The sequence below is a fragment of the Trachypithecus francoisi genome, unplaced genomic scaffold (assembly GCF_009764315.1).
Source record: "Trachypithecus francoisi isolate TF-2019V2 unplaced genomic scaffold, Tfra_2.0 Lachesis_group10, whole genome shotgun sequence".
Taxonomy (NCBI): domain Eukaryota; kingdom Metazoa; phylum Chordata; class Mammalia; order Primates; family Cercopithecidae; genus Trachypithecus; species Trachypithecus francoisi.
In genome coordinates this window covers 44738195-44755835 of record NW_022681455.1, presented here as the reverse complement: position 1 = coordinate 44755835, position 17641 = coordinate 44738195, and the positions used below count along the sequence as shown (strand labels likewise).

Sequence of the window (17641 nt, the reverse complement as noted above, 5' to 3'; positions counted from 1 at the left end):
GAGGGGGATGGCCCTCTCATGAGTGAAATTGTGTTCCTGTAGCAGGATCGGGACATTGGGTGTGACCAGCATGGTCTGCCACTCTGACTTCAGAATTCTCTCAAACCAATATTTGAGTGTGCAGGCCTTGTGGAAGCCAAGTCGGGGTGAAATGAAACTTATCTCCAAATGTTTGCCTTACTGGGCATCTCAGGGTTCTCTCTTAGTCCTCTCCCTTGATGGTTTAATAAACCCCAATGACCTCATTCTCTTAAACCCTAATAACCCCATTCATTAAGGTGTAACTAACAAACAATGTTCGATCATTATTCTAACCCAGGGATTTGCATTTTAACACAAAATGAGAAAGCTTAATCCTGAGATTTCCAATAACCTTTCAGGAGGTCACTGATATGGTCCTTCATTTCATTATTTCTAACACTATGAAGACATCGTATGTTTGCCTGTTATGAGGTCCTATAGGTAAGCTCAAAATAGGGTTCCTCTGCTCTGGATGAGTGTGTTGCAGTTTCTCTGGTTGTCTCTTCTGGTCTGAAGTTCTCAGTGGTGGCTACATGGATCTCTGAATGATAAAGATGGGAAAATAGATTAGTAAATAAATGCAATTTGTTTGGCAGACAAAATATTCCCAAACGTATGTCCATGAGGGAAAAAATTTTAATGATAAAAGCTTATTTGATGGTAATGAGTGTTGCTTTAATGCCAGGAATACATGCCATGGGTTCATAGGCAACCACATTCTGGAGGCTCAGGAAGACCCCCCTGCAGGCTCCCCTGAAACCTCATTCTGCACTCAGCCTCTTCCTCCCTTCACTCCAAGGCCAGATCTGTTGTCCAAGGGGAACCGCCATTCATCGTCTTCCACTTCGGCTCACACAACAAATTCAGGGAGCTGCCTTTCCGTACCAACACTGGGAGGGATATGAAAATGCAGTCCCCGCCCTTGGGAATACAGACAGGCAGGAAGGAAGGGAGGGAAAATGAACCTACCACCAAACCAGAGAAGGCTGGGGCAGGGGTGGGACAGGGCGTCCGACCATGGAGCTTCATGGAGAGTAGCTGGGGAGGGGCTAGGAAGAGTGGTCCAGCATCCAGCACACACAGGTTGGCAGGGTGGTGGTGGCCATTCAGACGGAGGACTTCAGAATCATGGTATGGAGGAGGCAGTTCAGGGCATATTCAGGAATAAGTAAGTGGCCTCCCAGCAAAGTGATGGGAGCAAAGGCCATGCATTAACAGAGTAGGAGGAAGAGGCTGGCAAGGTAGATTGGGACCAGACCACACACGGTCTCAAATTCCACACTGAGTTGTGTGTATTGAATTCCTTAGAAAATGAGGAGGTGTTGAAGGGCTGGATGTTATTATTATTTTTATTATTATTATTTACTGTACAACAGAAAAGAAACAGGCTTAGAGCCGAGGATATGGGAATTGCTACAACAGACACTTTGGGGTTTCTAAATATTAAATGGCTTCATCTCCAACTCATTTGGTGAATGTGAGTAAGTCAGGGTGGGACTCTCTCTAAGCCCCTGTGGTTTTATTTCCAGTGGAAGCCAGGCCAGGGCAGGCCAAGGATGAGCTGCGGGGTCAGGACAGAGCCAGGAAGCAAGCAGAGCCAGAAAGGGCCACCATCTAGGGCCACATGCAAGGAAGGTTTGGCCAGCTGGGGCAGGTCTTTGCATCCCCAGGAAGTCCATGGACCATTGGTAGGAGGACACACCTTGAGTGGCAGAGAATCCCAGAGGAGGTGAAGTGGCATCGGGGCGAGACTTCACAATGCCTCCTGTGTAAGGAAGTCAAAATGTGCAAGACCAGGGAGGAGCCTGCAGGAGCACAGCTGCCTGGACCGGGCAGGAAGGATGGGTTGAGCCATCCACAGTCTGGGAGAGATGAGTGGGTGGCACCATCCGCTGTCCGGAGGGAGCTGTTTCTCCCTATCTGGCCATGAGCTCAAGTAACAGCTCCTTCTACTCTTGCCACATTGTGCACTTCTGGGCAGGACCTGCCCTGGAGACTCCAGCCGGGCCAACAGCAAAAAACCTCTTAAACCACATCAAAAACCCCTGAAAGATGATTAGAATCTTGATTTCAGATGTCATTGCTCCCTTTTTACTCCTTCAGGTGGGACTAAAGCAGCACTAGTAACCTGAAACCTTCTGATGTCCAAATTATTATGCTGAAAGTGAAACCGAGTCCTGCTAGCAGCAGGCGGATGCTTCCCAGTGAGCACAGGGCCCTCTGAGCGAGTGAGGTAATGATTGCCAGGTGCAGGTACAAACTCTTTCCCTGTCTGGGTCAGCAGCATCCCTAGACTCTGTCTGCGCTGATGTCCACCTGCACATACACAGGGGTTCTTAACTCACACCAGAAAAGTTGGGACATGAGGAGTGCCCCAGTTTAGCACACAGTGAAGTCATGTCTAGCTCTTGCCATAATCCTTTAAGGTCTGCTGTGGTTGGGAAACCCACAAATGTAAGTGCTGGAAGAACCTTTAGGTGTATAGTCCCATCCACTGGTTTAAAAAGCCTTACACAATCCCTATCAAAATTCCAATGGCATTCTTCACAGAAATAGTAAAAACAATTTGGAAATGCATATGGAAACATGAAAGATTCCAAATAGCCAAAACAATGTTGAGAAAGAAAAACAAAGTTGGAGGCATCACATTTTCTGATTTAAAATAATATTACAAAGCTATAGTAATCAAAACATTATGGTATTGGCATGAAAGCAGACACACAGAACAGTAGAACAAAATAGAGAGCCCAGAAAGAGGTCTAAACATATTCAGATAACTAATTTTTGACAAGGGCACCAAGAGGGCATAATGAGGAAAGGACAGTCTCTTCAACAAATGGTCCTGAGAAAACTGAATTTCCATATAAAAAGAATAAGATTAGACCCTTATTTAACATCATACTCAAAAATCAACTCAAAATGGATAAAAGACCTAAATGAAAGATCAGAAACTATAAAACTTCACCTCCTAGCCATTAGCTTTCACAATGATTCTCAGGATATCACACCAAAAGCTCAGGCCAAAAAAGCAAAAATAAATAAATGGGACTATATAAAACTAAAAAGCTCCTGCACAACAAAGAAAACAAACAGCAAAATGAAATTGCAGCCCACAGTTTGGGAGAAAATATTTGCAAAACATATATCTGATAGCAGGTTATTATCAAAAGTTTATAAAGAACTGGTGCAAATCAATAGTAGAAAACCAAAAAAAAATTTAATGGGAAAAAGACCTGAATAGATACTCCTCCAAAGAAGACATAAAAATGGCCAACAGGTGATTATGCAAAAATGCTCAACATCCCTGGTCACCAGGGAAATGCAAATCAAAACCACTATGAGATATCACATTATGCCTGTTACAATGGCTAATATCAAAAAGTCAAAAGATACCACATGCTGGCAAGGGTGTGGAGAAGATGGAGTTCTTGGACACAGTTGGTGGGATTGTAGGTTGGTGCAGCCATTATGTAAAACAGTATGGAGGTTTCTAAAGAAATTAAAACTAGCACTACCAAATGACCTAGCAATCCCTCTCCTGGACATATACCCAAAGGAAATGAAATTGCCACCTCCTAAAAATATCTGCCCTCCCATGTTCATTGCAACATTATTCACAATAGCTAAGACATGGAAACAACCGAAATGTCCATCTTCAGATAAGTGGATAAAGAAACTGTGATATAGGCAGAAGGGACAAGATAGCTGACTAGAGACATTAGACACCTGCCCTCTTCAGAAAGAACTAAAGTTATGAATAGAAAAACTGACCTTGAATAGAACGTCTAGGAGAGAACAACTGTGATCAGCCAGGAGCCTGAAGGGGCTCAGTATTGCAGGGAATGGGCAAGTGAGAGAACTTCAGTGGTCCACACACTCCCCACACAGACTGTTGTAATTTAAACCACAAAAGAGCTCCTCTACCACACAAACCCTGATGCTAGCTAGGCAGTGATTTGGAGACCCCGCAAGGGCATTGCACCAGTCAGGGAACTTACGCTGAGTCACTTTCCACACTCCCAACCCCTAGACCTAAGCAGCTAGGGCACCATTGTGAGAGCACTGCCATCACAAGACTGCACCATGACCTGGGAACCACAGCCTCCATAGCTCCATCCAGGATCCCCAACTGACATCCCCCAGTGTCCACTGGGAGGGCCACAGAGGCATGGTACTGGCTGGACCCCACAGTGCTGAGGGATCTCCAGTACACTAGGGAATATGACAATCCGAGGAAGGGATGGTACAGCACACCGAAAAGGGATCTCCTAAGGCAAAGAAAACCAAAGTGTAGGCTTTCCAGAGCCCGAGAGCTCCCTGTCTGGGGCTGTGAGGAGTGACCCTGCCCACAGCAGCAGCACAAACTCTGTGCTCAGCTTCAAAGAGGCAAGTGAGATCTCTTCCCACCAGCAGAGTGGCCTCTGTGATCAGGCTCAGGTATAGAGAAAACAGGAACCCTTCTCCCAATTCACACACCGCTGAAGGCACAGACACTGGTGCTACCACCAGAGGCTGAGGCAAGCGAGCTGGAAAGTTCCCTGTATGAGGCTATGAGTGGCAACTGCACCCCCAGTGGTGATGTGGCCTCCATGCCCATGCTCACGCATGAAAGGCAGATCCTTCCCCAGCTGCTTGGCACTGTGGTGCTGCTGCTGCTAAGAGTAAGTGAGCCTGAGAGCTGGATATCTTCAGCTGTGGGTGGCAACCCAATACCACACCACCAGTGTGCACTTTTTGGCATCCAGGGAGTTGCCCCATTGCCCAGAGAGTTACCCCAGTACTGCCATTGCCCACACCACACCAACTACCTAGGGACCCAAGAACCTGCTCACCCACCCAGCCAACTGCCACTATTGGCATCTGAGCAAGCCACCAGGAGGCCCTGAAATAGGCCTGCCTGGTTCTTGTAATATCAGTGCCAGTGTACAGTACCTTGGGTTCCAAGAGCAGGCACATTCAGCCCACTGCTGCCACCACTCAGGCCCACTGGTTACCCCTGTCCACCTGGCATCCCTGTTCCCAGCAAAATTTCACTGTAACTTCCACCAATAACCATATGTTAAACCACCAAAGGGATCACAGATACAACTGATGCTGTTTACAGCCAAAGAAATCACACTGAGGGTATACTACTGCATGCACCCAGAATCAAAGCCAAAGGACCCTATCCAACCAACACAACTGATACATCTTCAGGAAAAAACAAAAACAAAAATACTCCCCTAGGAAAGCAAATTCAAAAACTGGAGGAAGAGACTGTAACATCAGACGCATTGATACCAACATAGGGACACAGGAAGCATAAGAAAGCAAGGAACTATGACATCTCCAAAGCAACACAATAATTCCCCAGCAATAGATCTCAATCAAAAAGAAACTCACAAAATCCCAGAAATTCAAAATTATGATATTCAAGAAGCTCAATGAGATACAAGAGAATTCTGAAAGACAGTACAAAGATCTCAGAAAAACAATACAGGATATGAATGAGAAGTTTACCAAAGAGATGAATAAAAAAGAATCTAACAAATCATGGAACTGTAGAACTCCCTGAATGAAATACAAAATACACATGAAAGCTTCAACATTAGACTAGACCAAGCAGGAGAGAAAATCTCAGAACTTGAAGACAGGTCTTTTGAAATAAACCAGCCAGTCAAAAATAAAGAAAAAAGAATGAACGAACAGAGTCTTCATGACATATGAGACACCACAAAGCTACCAAATCATGAATTATTGGTATTCTCAAAGATGAAGGGAGAACAAGCGTTCAAAAATCTATTTAACAAATTAAGTAACGGATAAAAATGTCTCAAGTCTAGCAAGAGATTTAGACGTCCAGACATAGGAGGCCCAGCAATTCCCAATCAAATACAATGCAAAAAACATCTCCACCACACATTATAGGAAAACTGTCTAAAGTCAATGACAAAGAGAAAATTCTAAAAACTGTAAGAGAAAAGTATCTAGTAACCTAAAAAGGAGTCTGCATCACACTAATAGCGGACTTCTCAGCAAAAACCTTATAGGCTAGGAGAGAATAGGATGATGTATTTAAAGTACTAAAAGAAAAAAAAACTGACACTCAAAGAAACTACATACAGCAAAATTATCCTTCATAAATGAAGGAGAAATAAAGTCCTTCCCAGACAAGTGCTGAGGCAATTCATCACCACTAGACTGGCCTCACAAAAAATACTCAACGGAGTCCTAAACCTGGAAGCTAAAGGTGGACAGCTGCTATCGTGAAAACATACACAAATATGAAATTCACTAATAAAGCAAACACAAAAATGAGAAATATTTGAAAAACTCAAATGGTACCACCACAGAAAATCAGCAAACGACAAGGACAATCAATAAGTGAAAAAGAAAGAAAGAATATACAAAACAACCAAAAAACACTGAACAATATGACGGGAAAAAACCTCATATATCAATAATAACCCTGAATGTAAACAGATTAAATTCTAGATCTTAAAAGTTGTAGACTGGCTGAATGAATTTTAAAAAAATATAATCTATATGCTGCCTACATGAAATTCACTTTACCTGGAAATACATATATAGACTGAAAGTAAAGGGATGGAAAAAGATATTCCATGCAAACAGAAACCAAAAGCAAACAGGAGTCGCCATACTTACACCAGAAAAACAGACTTTAAGTCAAAAACAGTTTAAAAAAAGACAAAGAAAGTTATTATGTATTGATAAAGGGATCATCCCAGCAAGAGACATAACAATTCTAAATATATATGCACCCAACACTAGAGCACCCAGATTCATAAAGCAAATACTACTACATCTAAAGAAAGAGAGAAACTCTAATACAATAATAGCAGAAGATTTCAACACTGCACTGTCAACATTAGACAGATCATCTAGATAGAAAATCAACAAAGAAACATTGGACTTCAATGGGACTGTTGATCAAATGGACCTAACAAACATCTACAGGACATTTTATCCAACAACTGCAGAATATATATTTTTCTCATCAGCACATAGAACATTCTCCAGGACTGACCACATGTTAGGCCACAAAGCAAGTCTAAGAACATTTCAAAAAATAAAAATTATACCAAGTATTTTCTCAGATCATAAAGAAATTAAACTAGAAATCAATACCAAGAAGAACTTTGGAAACTATATAAATACATGGAAATTAAACATCATGCTCCTGAACAACCATTTTGGTCAATGAAGAAATTAAGATGGAAATCAAAAAATTTCTTGAATCATGGAAAATGGAAACACAACATACCAAAACCAATGGGACACAGCAAAAGCAGTGCTAAGAGAGAAGTTTATAGCAATAAATGGCTTTATTTAAAAAAAAAGAAAAAAAAAGATTTCAAATAAACAACATAAAGATGCATCTCAAGGAACTAGAAATGCAAGAAAAAACAAAACCCCAAATCAGCAGAAGAAAAGAAACTATAAATATCAGAGCACAACTAAATGAAATAGAGACTAAAAAAACCACAATAGAACAATAAAACAAAAATCGGTTCTTCCAAAAGATAAACAAAATTGATAAACCGTTAACTACACTATGCAAGAAGATAGAAGATCCAAATAAACAAAATCAGAAATGAAAAAGGAGATATTACAACTGATACCACAAAATACAGACGTCATCAGGGACTCTTATGAACAGCTATATGCTAACAAACTGGAAGACCTAGAGGAAACTGACAAATTCTTGGAAACATACAACCTACCAAGATTGAATCAGGAAGAAATAGAAGACCTGAATAGACCAATAATGAGTAACAAAATTGAATCGGTAATTTGAAAAAAAAAAAAAAGGTCTCTCAACAAAGAAAATCCCAGAACCAGATGGATCCACTGTGGAATTCTACCAAATGTATAAAGAAGTATTAATACTAATCATCCTCAAACCATTTCAAAAAAATTAAAGAGGAAGGAATCTTCCTTCATTCTATGAGGCCAGCATTACCCTAATACCAAAACCAGACAAGGCACAACAAAAAAAGAAAACTATAGCCAATATCCCTAAGGAACACAGATGCAAAAATCCTCAACAAAATACTAGTAATCCAAATCTAACAGCATATCAAAAAGATAATACAACAAGATAAAATGAGATTTATCCCAGGGATGCAAGGATGGTGCAACATATGAATCAATAAACATGATACATCACATCAACAGAATGAAGGACAAAACCATAGGGATCATTCATTTCAGTAGAAACAGAAAAGGTGTTTAACAAAATTCAATGCCCTTCGTGACAAAAACTCTTAGCAAACTAAACATAGAAGAACTATACTTCAAAATAATAAAGGCTGTATATGACAAACTCACAGCTAACATCATACTGAATAGGAAAAAGTTGAAAGCCTTTCCTCTAAGAACTAGAACAAAACAAGGATTCCCACTTTCACCACTCCTATTTAACATAGTACTGGAAGTCCTAACCAAAGCAATCAGGCAAGAAAAAGCAACGGCATCAAAATTGGAAAAGAGCAAGTCAAATTATCTCTCTTCGTGGGTGGCAAGATCTTATATCTAGAAAAAACAAATGACTCCACCAGAAAACTCTTAGAACTCATAAACAAATTCAGTAAAATTGCAGGATACAAAATCAACATACAAAAATCAGTAGTTTCTATACACCAACAATGAAATAGTCAAAAAAGAAATCAAGAGGGCAATCCCATTTACAAGAGCTACTATATATATATGTATACACACACACACACACATACATACATATATATGTATATATGAATAAATTTAACCAAGGAGGTGAAAGATCTCTATAAGGAAAACCAGAAAACACTGATGAAAGAAATTGAAGAGGGCACAAACAAATGGAAAGATATCCCATGCTCATGGATCAAAAGAATTAATTTTGTTAAAATGACCATACTACCCAAATCAATCTATAGATTCAATGCAATCCTTATCAAAATACCAATGTCATTTTGACAGAACTGGAAAAAATGATCCTAAAGTTTGTATGAAACCAAAAAAGCCCAAATTGCCAAAGCAATCCTGAGCAGAAAGAACAAAGCTGGAGACAACACAGTACCCAACTTCAAAACATATTATAAGGCTATAATAACCAAAACAGCATGGTATTGATATAAAAACAGACACATGGACCAAAGTAACAAAATAGAGAATACAGAAATAAAGGCACATATTTACAGGCAACTGATCTTCAACAGAGCTGCCAAGAACATCTACTGGGAAAAGGACACACTCTTTAATAAATGGTGCTGGGAATACTGGATAACCATATGCAAAAGAATGAAACTGAACCCCAATCTCTCACCATATACAAAAGTCAATTCAAGATGGATTAAAGTCCTAAATATAAGATCCAAAACTATGAAACTGCTAGAATAAAACAGGAAAAACTCTTCAGGACATTGGTCTAGGCAAAGGTTTTATGGCTAAGACCTCAAAAGCACAAGCAACAAAACAAAAAATATATCAGTGGAACTATATTCAACTTGAAAGCTTCTGCACAGCAAAAGAAACAATAGAATGAAGAGACAACCTCTTGAATGAGAGAAAATCTTTGCAAACTACTCTTCTGACAGAGAACTAACATCCAGAATATGTAAGGAACTCAAATATCTCAACAGTGAAAAACCAAATAATCCCATTAAAATGTGGGCAAAGGACATGAATAGACAATTTTCAAAAGAAGACATACAAATAGCCAACAGATATACTTTTAAAATGCTTGACATCACTAATCATCAGGGAAGGGCAAATCCAACCTACAATGAGGTATCATTTCACCCCAGTCGAATGGCTATTACTAAAAAGACAAAAAAAAAAAAAAAAAAATAGAATAGATGCTGGAGAGGATGCAAAGAAAAGGGAATTCATACACTGTTGAATGGATGGAAATGTAAATTAGTACAACCACTACGGAAAACAGTATGAAGATTTCTCAAAAATCTAAAAATAGAACTACTATACAATCCAGCAATCCCGCTACTGGGTATCTATCCAAAAGAAGAGAAATCAGCATATCAAAGGGTTAGCTGCATTCACATGTTTATCACAACACTATTCACAATAGCAAAGACATGGAATCAACCTAAGTGCCCATCAATTGATGAATGGATAAAGAAAATGTGGTACATAGACACAGTGGAATACTATACTACAAAAAAAAAAAAAAAATGAAATCATGACATCTGCAGCAACATGGATGGAACTGGAAGTCACTGTGTTAAGTGAAATAAGCCAGGCACAGAAAGACAAATACTGCATATTCTCACTCATGTGTGGGAGCTAAAAAACTTGATCTCATAGACACAGAAAATAGAACAATAGATACCAGAGACTGGCAAGAGTGGCAGGGGGTGGGAGAGGGGATGAAGAGAGGTACAAACATACAGTTAATAGAAGAAATAAGTTTTAATTATTGATAGCAGACTAGGCCAACTATCTTCAGCAATGATATTATGTAGATTTCAAAGTAACTAGAAGAGGGGATTTGAAATGATACCAACATAAAAATGATAAACACTCAAGATGATGGACACCTCAGATACCCTGACTTGATCATTACTCATTCTATGCATGTAACAAACTCTCACATGTACCCTATAAATATGTAAAGTATAATCAGTAAAAGGGAACAAAAGAAAATATGATATATAGATGATAGATAGATAGATATAGATAGACGATAGATGATAGATAGATATAGATAGATGATAGATGACAGATGATAGACATAGATGATAGATAGAGATAGATAGATAGATAGATAGAGATTAGATAGATATAAGTGGGATATTATTGATCCCTAAAAAAGAATGAGACCTTGCCATTTGTCATGATGTGGATGAGGACATTGAGCTAAGTGAAATAAATCTGGCACAGAAAGAAAAATATTGCATGATCTCACTTATACGTGGAATCTTTCTCTTTTTTTTGAGACAGAGTTTTGCTCTTGTCGCCCAGGCTGGAATGCAATGGTGTGATCTCGGCTCACTGCTACCTCCACCTCCCAGGTTAAAGTGATTCTCCTGCCTCAGCCTCCCAAGTAGCTGGGACTACAGGTATGTGCCACCACGCCCAGCTAATTTTTGTATTTTTAGTAGAAATGGGGTTTCACCATGTTGGCCAGGCTGGTCTCAAACTCCTGATCTCAGGTGATCTGCCTGCCTCAGCCTCCCAAAGTGCTGGGATTACAGGCCTGAGCCACCATGCCCAACCTGGAATCTTTTTTAAAAATCACATACAGGGAGACAGAGAACAAAACAGTGGTTACCAGGGGTTGGGGTGGGAGGTGAGGAGGAAATGGGAAGATGTAGGTCGGAAGACACAAAGTAGCAGATATGTAGGATAAACAAGTCTAGAGCTCTAATGTACAGCATGAGATTTACAGGTAATAAAATCGTATTTGGGATTCCTGCTAAATGAGTACATTTTAGCTGCTCTTGTCACAAAAACAATAAACATGAGTAACTATATAAGGTGATGAATACATTAATTTGTTTTCCTATAGTAACCTTTTTACTATCTATATGTCTCCCATAACATCGTGTTGTATACCTCCAAAATACACAATAAAATTTATTTTTTTCAAATTAAAAACCAAAAAAAGGCTCGTTTTTAAAAAATTGAAATTTTTTTCCAGACCTCAGAGTCTAAAACAGATAGAAGGTGGGGGATCTTGAAGAGGGGTAAAGATGGGGTTCCACTCCCCTTCAGCAGGGCCACAGGTAGCCACTGCGAAATTTTTTTTGAAACTATTCCTTGCACAGCTCAGAGAAAAGCAACAAGTTGCTTGTATCACACAGCCTGTTAAGAGAGGCACTACAATACAAACTCAGGACTTAGTGCTCCTAGTGCCAAACCTTGTTGCTTCTACCACCCAATCTCCAAACCAAGCCACTGAAAAGTCAAAATCATTACACTTTGTTCCTGTAGACCACCAGAACTACAGAGATTCCAGACAGAAGCAGCTATAAATGCAAATGCTGTGACAATGACAGGTCTATTGAAATGTATGCATACTGGGCCTCCAAAATCAGAAACGATAATTATTTCTAAACCATAACAATAATTAAACATTAGAGTCTGATTTTTGGTTCTTCTTTTTCTTTCCTTCCTTCCTTCCCTCCCCCCTCCATCCCTTCCTTCTTTCCTTCCTTCCTTGCTTCCTTCCTTCCTTCCTCCTTCCCCTTTTTTCTGTGGCAAAATTTATTCAATATCTTCAGTCTGTCCAAGAAACAATCTTAAGAAATTCTCTCATCCCACCCCCACCACCACCCTGGTTGCTGCCCCGGTTCAGCCCCTCACCTTCCCTGGCTCCCACCCCACCTCTGTCCTGCATCCAAGCTTCATGTCCCTTGAGGCACAGGGTAGCATCTTAGCACCAACAGGATCTGAATGAACTTCCCTCCTGTCTTAGTCCATTTGTGCTGCAATAACTAAATACATTAGCCTGGGCAATTTATAAATAATAGTAATTTATTTATCACGGCTCTGGAGGCTGGGAAATCAAAGATCAAGGTGCCAGCAAATTCAGTGTCTGCTGAGGGCTTGCCCTCTGCTTTCAAGATGGCACCTCTTGCTGCATCCTCACATGGTAGAAGGGACAGATGCTGTGTCCTCACATGGTGGAGGGGGAAAAGAGTAGAAGGGCATCTCGGCACTCCCTTCAACCTCATTTATAAGAGCATTAATCCATTCAAGAGAACAGAGCACTCATTACCTAATCACTTCCCAAAAGGCCTCACCTCTTAATACTATCATATTGGGTATTAGGTACCAACATATGAGTTTTGGAGGGACACAGACACGGAAGCCATAGCATCTCCCTCCCCTCCACTCTGGGCAGTCCTAAGCCCTCCTGTGACAGGACCCCATCATACTCATTGGCTGAGGGCGGGAGTGTCTCCTGCATGAGGTTAAGTTCAAAAGGTGTGGGCTCCAAATGCCTCAGCCTCCCTTAATAACCCCATACAGCCCATCATAGTTACCTCAGCCAAACCATCTCGGAACTTTTTCTGTTTTCAGCCTAAATCTCTTTTCAAGGTAGTAAGTTTTCAATATTTACTCTCACATCTGTATTTTAATTGTCTGAACTCACCTCCTCTGAGGCTCCAGCAGTGCTGGCTTTGGGATGGGGTCGGAGGCCTTAACTCCAGTGAACAGTTCACAATTCCCTTATCCAGCCCCTCGTGATGGTTTCCGCATCTGTAAAATGGAGATCATAGTCGCTGCTGCATAGGATTATTGCGAGGGGCTAAATGCAATTATGCATTGTAAATGCCAAGTACAATGCCTGGCTCTGAATAAGTGCTCAATAAATGTTAGCTTTTAAAAATAGCACCCTGGATGACTTTAAGGCCAAAGAGGAAAGAAAATAATATTTCTTAAGCTCCCCTACTGGCAAGGCATAGTGCCAGGTTTTCTCATATGTTATGTCACTTAATCTTCTCAGCTACCCCTACGGCTATACTATACATTTTGATCCCAATTTTTACCATTTTATAAATCAGGAAACGGAGGAACTGTGAGGGCAATTTGCCCAGGATTTCTAAATAAGTCAGACCTCTTTTGGTTGCAAATGTTCAAAGCCAACTTGGACAGCCTTACACAAAAAGGGACACTTGATGGTTCCGGAAATACAACAAAGTGTTTAAGAACCAAACCATGCATGGGAAAGGCAAGGGGCAGCCAAGCCTCAGAGCAACTAGAAGCAGTGGCTCAGATGCCACCAAGCCTGTTTCTCCACCTCTCATCTTTGCTGTCACTGCAGACTGGCTTTCTGCACATGGCAGGGAGTGTGTCTGCCTATATTACCACACGCCTGTCATCTTCAGCCTTTGCCCACAGGGGACTGATGCCGTTCCTCAGTTTCAATCTCAGAAATCACAGGGAAAGGCTCTGACTGGCTCAGCTTGGGCCAGATACCTGCCCCTTAACCAATCAACTGTGTCCAGGGGGCGTGGTCATGTGAGAATGTGTCACTTCCCACAGGAACCGCATGGATAGAGTAGGGTATGGGCAAGCTCCAGAAAGTCAGTGTGCAGCTCCCAAAAGAGAGGGATATGGGGCAGGCCACAAAATAGTAACACTCTAGTCTCCATGGCCTGCAAGTGGAAGAGTCTGGATTTATTCCCAGGTCTGTTGGACTCCAGAGCCCACATTCATTCTCTGACACATGCTGCCTCTCTGAGACTCTAAGTGTCTGCTTGTGCATTAGGAAATCAGAGTTGGTCAGCCTCTCCAGAAAGTTAAAACTAATTTACTCTCTAAGCAATAATATCCATGGATAGCTCTGGCATCCAAAGCAGACAAAGGGCAGCACTAGGCTGGGAGCCATGGTTTCCATCTACTGTTTGATAGTCATTTTTATCACTACTATCTTCGTTGTCTTTTTAGTAAACTGTGTCCTAGAAAGTAGGGTTTTCTGGCTAATAGAGAATTTCTTTAGGTATTATATTTATATTGCCAATTTTCTAAGCATGAAAATCTTATATCAACAGAGCTAAAAAGAGATCTCAAAACTGTTAACTATCTCCATCCTTTTCATTTTACAGATGAGGAAATGATGACCACGAGGGGAAAGTCAGCTGTTAATGGAGAGCTGGACCACCACACACGTCTCCTCATTCCTTACCCAGTGCCCAGGCCCTTCTTCATTCTATCTTTTCTGGAATGCACTACAATACAATGTTGAATACTGTATTGAATACAGTGTTGACTGTTGAATACAGTATTATGTTGTACTAAACATAATTTTGGTGCAAATTTTTATTTTTAATGATCTAAGCACTTCTCTTTTTAATGAGTAGGAACACATTTTCTAAATTCTTAACTTTCTCATAGAATATATCGTACCTCCTGGCTCTACCTAAAATCCTGCTGGCCTCTGAGGATACCACTTCCTTTAAACCCTGGCAAGTAAAAACTATTTACCCTCACATCCAGTAGACCTGGGCTGAAAAGTGTTGAGAATTCTCCATAGGTCTTTCACATCCTACCACTTCTTGCCAGCAGAGGTGTTGGTTTAGACTTTAGACTTTCTTTTCAAGGTGTTGGTTTAGACTTTAGACTTTCTTTTCAAGGTGTTTGTATGATGATTAGGCTTGGAAGATGGAGACAGTGTCTCCTCAGGAGCAAATGGCAGATAAGCTTACTGACCAGTGTAGTAAAGATAATGTCTCCCCCCAGAGCAAAAAGCAGACTGACTTATTGCTTATTATAAAAGATTCAGAGTCCATAAATTCAGGATTCCTCTCCTTAAAAATTAACCCACTTCACATGTGGGTATAACTTGACTTTCTTTGCATCCTCCTGTAGGAATTGCAATTCGAAGAATCAATACAAATACAGATGCTCTGGCTACTACCATTGCCGTGAGTAATATACTGAACTTCATCTCTGACCTGAGTCTCAAGTCTTTTGCCAGCATCCATAAAGCTGCGGCAGGCTCAGCTGTTAGCTTGTAAGTAGCATAAAATCCCAGACCCTTTACAGTTCTTGGCAGAGAGATGGGATCCATCCTTCCCACTCCTCAATCCCATTTCCAGATTTACTTCTTCACTTCTGTTGGAATTCCTTACTCCATTATGTTTTAATCTCATTTGTCAAGACTACTCTCTCTTCCCCTCTGTCTGCTAACCTTCCCCTCATCCAGTGATATCTTGGGCACCTGTCTCCCCACTGCAAGTCCTGCCATAATTTTGGGTGACTTCACAGGTCACATGAAAAATCCCCCCACCCCTTTAGACTCCCAGTTTCTGTATCACTTCAACTCCCTTGAATGACTCCTCCACTCCACCTCAGCTGCAAACTCCCACTGGCCACACTTTGGACATCAACACTAGCAACCGGTCTATCTCAGAAACCTCAAAAACCAACATCATTCTTTACTTTGATTATTGTATTTTTCAGTTCTAAGAATTCCATTTGATTTTCAAATCTGCTATGTCCTTTTTTATGGTTTCCTGTTCCCTGCAGGACTGATCTTTATTTCTTTAAACAGCAAGCATAGTTTTTCATAGTCTATATCTAATGATACCAATATGTGAAATCTATGGGTCTGTTACATCTGTGGATTCCTCATTGTATCTTATTTCTGAGTATATTTAGTTATTTTTGACTGTGTGCTGGCCATTACGATTGAAAAATTGTTTATAGAGGATATGTGTCTGGAAATCTCACCTTAATCCAAAATCAAGATTTGAAGTTCCCTGGGCTACCTAGGTGGTACGAATCTGAGCTGCAAAACTATGTAAGAATTGGTTTAATTCAGTTCACCTCCTACTTTAGAGGAAATAGTCATAGGAAGCCCAGTTTATAGTGCCAGAGGCCTCCTATTAGACGCCTACACTTTGTGCTGGCCTTTTATTTTGATTTTGGTAGACAAAACAAAACTTCAGATTTGCTAAGATGTCAGAATCCTTCAGGGCAAAAGCAGATTCTGTGTTCATTGGCTCCTTTTTTCCCTTCAACAATGGCCTGGTAATTCCTCAGGGTTTTGTCAGCTCTTGTTACCTTTAAGATGTTTTTATATTTTATGCAGCATTCTTGATTGTTTTCAGCAGGCAGTTGATCCAAATAACCTAGCTCACCATTACCTGGAACTGAAGTTTTCACAGTCCAGTAAGGATCACTGTCCTTCTAGCATTTTCCTCCACTAATCTCACAACATCTGTTTTTAACCTTATTAAGACCTGCAGACCCTTAGCTACTTCATTTTCTCCACTCTATCAGCCCCTTCTATCTCCAGTCCCTTCATTGTATGCCATCACTTCAGCCTGTCTTACAAAAACTCTTAATTCCTTTGCTGATCTTTTTACCCTTATAGCTACCTGGAAAAACTGATCCTAAATGGAGCCAGCCTTCTTTGCTCCTATACTCATGCTGCTGGGGACTTCTGGAGAAACCCACCCAATCATTCGTTGTGAGGCTACTCTTCTTTCATGGACCCTGATGACAGCTGGGCCCCTATCACCTCCCAGTAGACATCCTTTATGACACAGTAAATCCCGTGTCAGTTCTTCCTGGCACTTTGTTACATTTTCCCCTTTCATGAAGCCCTCTTCACCATCCCCTACACTCTTAGATGACGTCACACCTCCTAGTTCACCCAAAGCAGCTGCCCCTTCCCATTTCCTCACCTCCAGTTCCTTGCCTACCAGTCCATGCACATCTGTGTCCACCCTTGTCTCTTTCTCATCTGTTTCACAGGCAGGTTCTCCTTCCTCCTAAGGCTCATCCCCCAACCCAGCTCCATTCTCTTATACCTTTTTTCTTTTTTTTTCTTTTTTTTTTTTGAGACGGAGTTTCACTCTTGTTGTGCAGGCTGGAGTGCAGTGGCGTGATCTCAGCTCACTGCAACCTCCACCTCTTGGGTTCAAGCAATTCTCCTGCTTCAGCCTCCCGAGTAGCTGGGATTACAGGCATGAGCCACCATGCCCGGCTAATTTTTTTGTATTTTTAGTAGAGACGGGGTTTCTCCATGTTGTTCAGGCTGGTCTCTAACTCCCGACCCCAGGTGATCGGCCCACCTCGGCCTCCCAAAGTGCTGGGATTACAGGCATGAGCCACTGTGCCCAGCCCTGTTATACCTTCTTAGGAAACTCAGGTCATTAACTGA

At 41.0% G+C, this 17641-nt stretch overlaps 1 long non-coding RNA gene across 2 annotated transcripts; it reads right to left on the bottom strand.

Annotated features, from left to right (window-relative positions):
• Positions 1-393: 393 nt before the first annotated feature.
• Positions 394-16936, bottom strand: LOC117088694. 2 transcript variants are annotated; one of them, XR_004439282.1, is made up of 3 exons: positions 16854-16936; positions 13121-13227; positions 394-562 (listed from the first exon to the last, which is right to left on the bottom strand). It is a non-coding gene; the product is annotated as an uncharacterized LOC117088694 (long non-coding RNA). The 2 variants fall into 2 exon arrangements; XR_004439283.1 differs by lacking the exon at positions 16854-16936 and adding an exon at positions 14956-15044.
• Between the last annotated feature and the right edge of the window lie 705 nt (positions 16937-17641).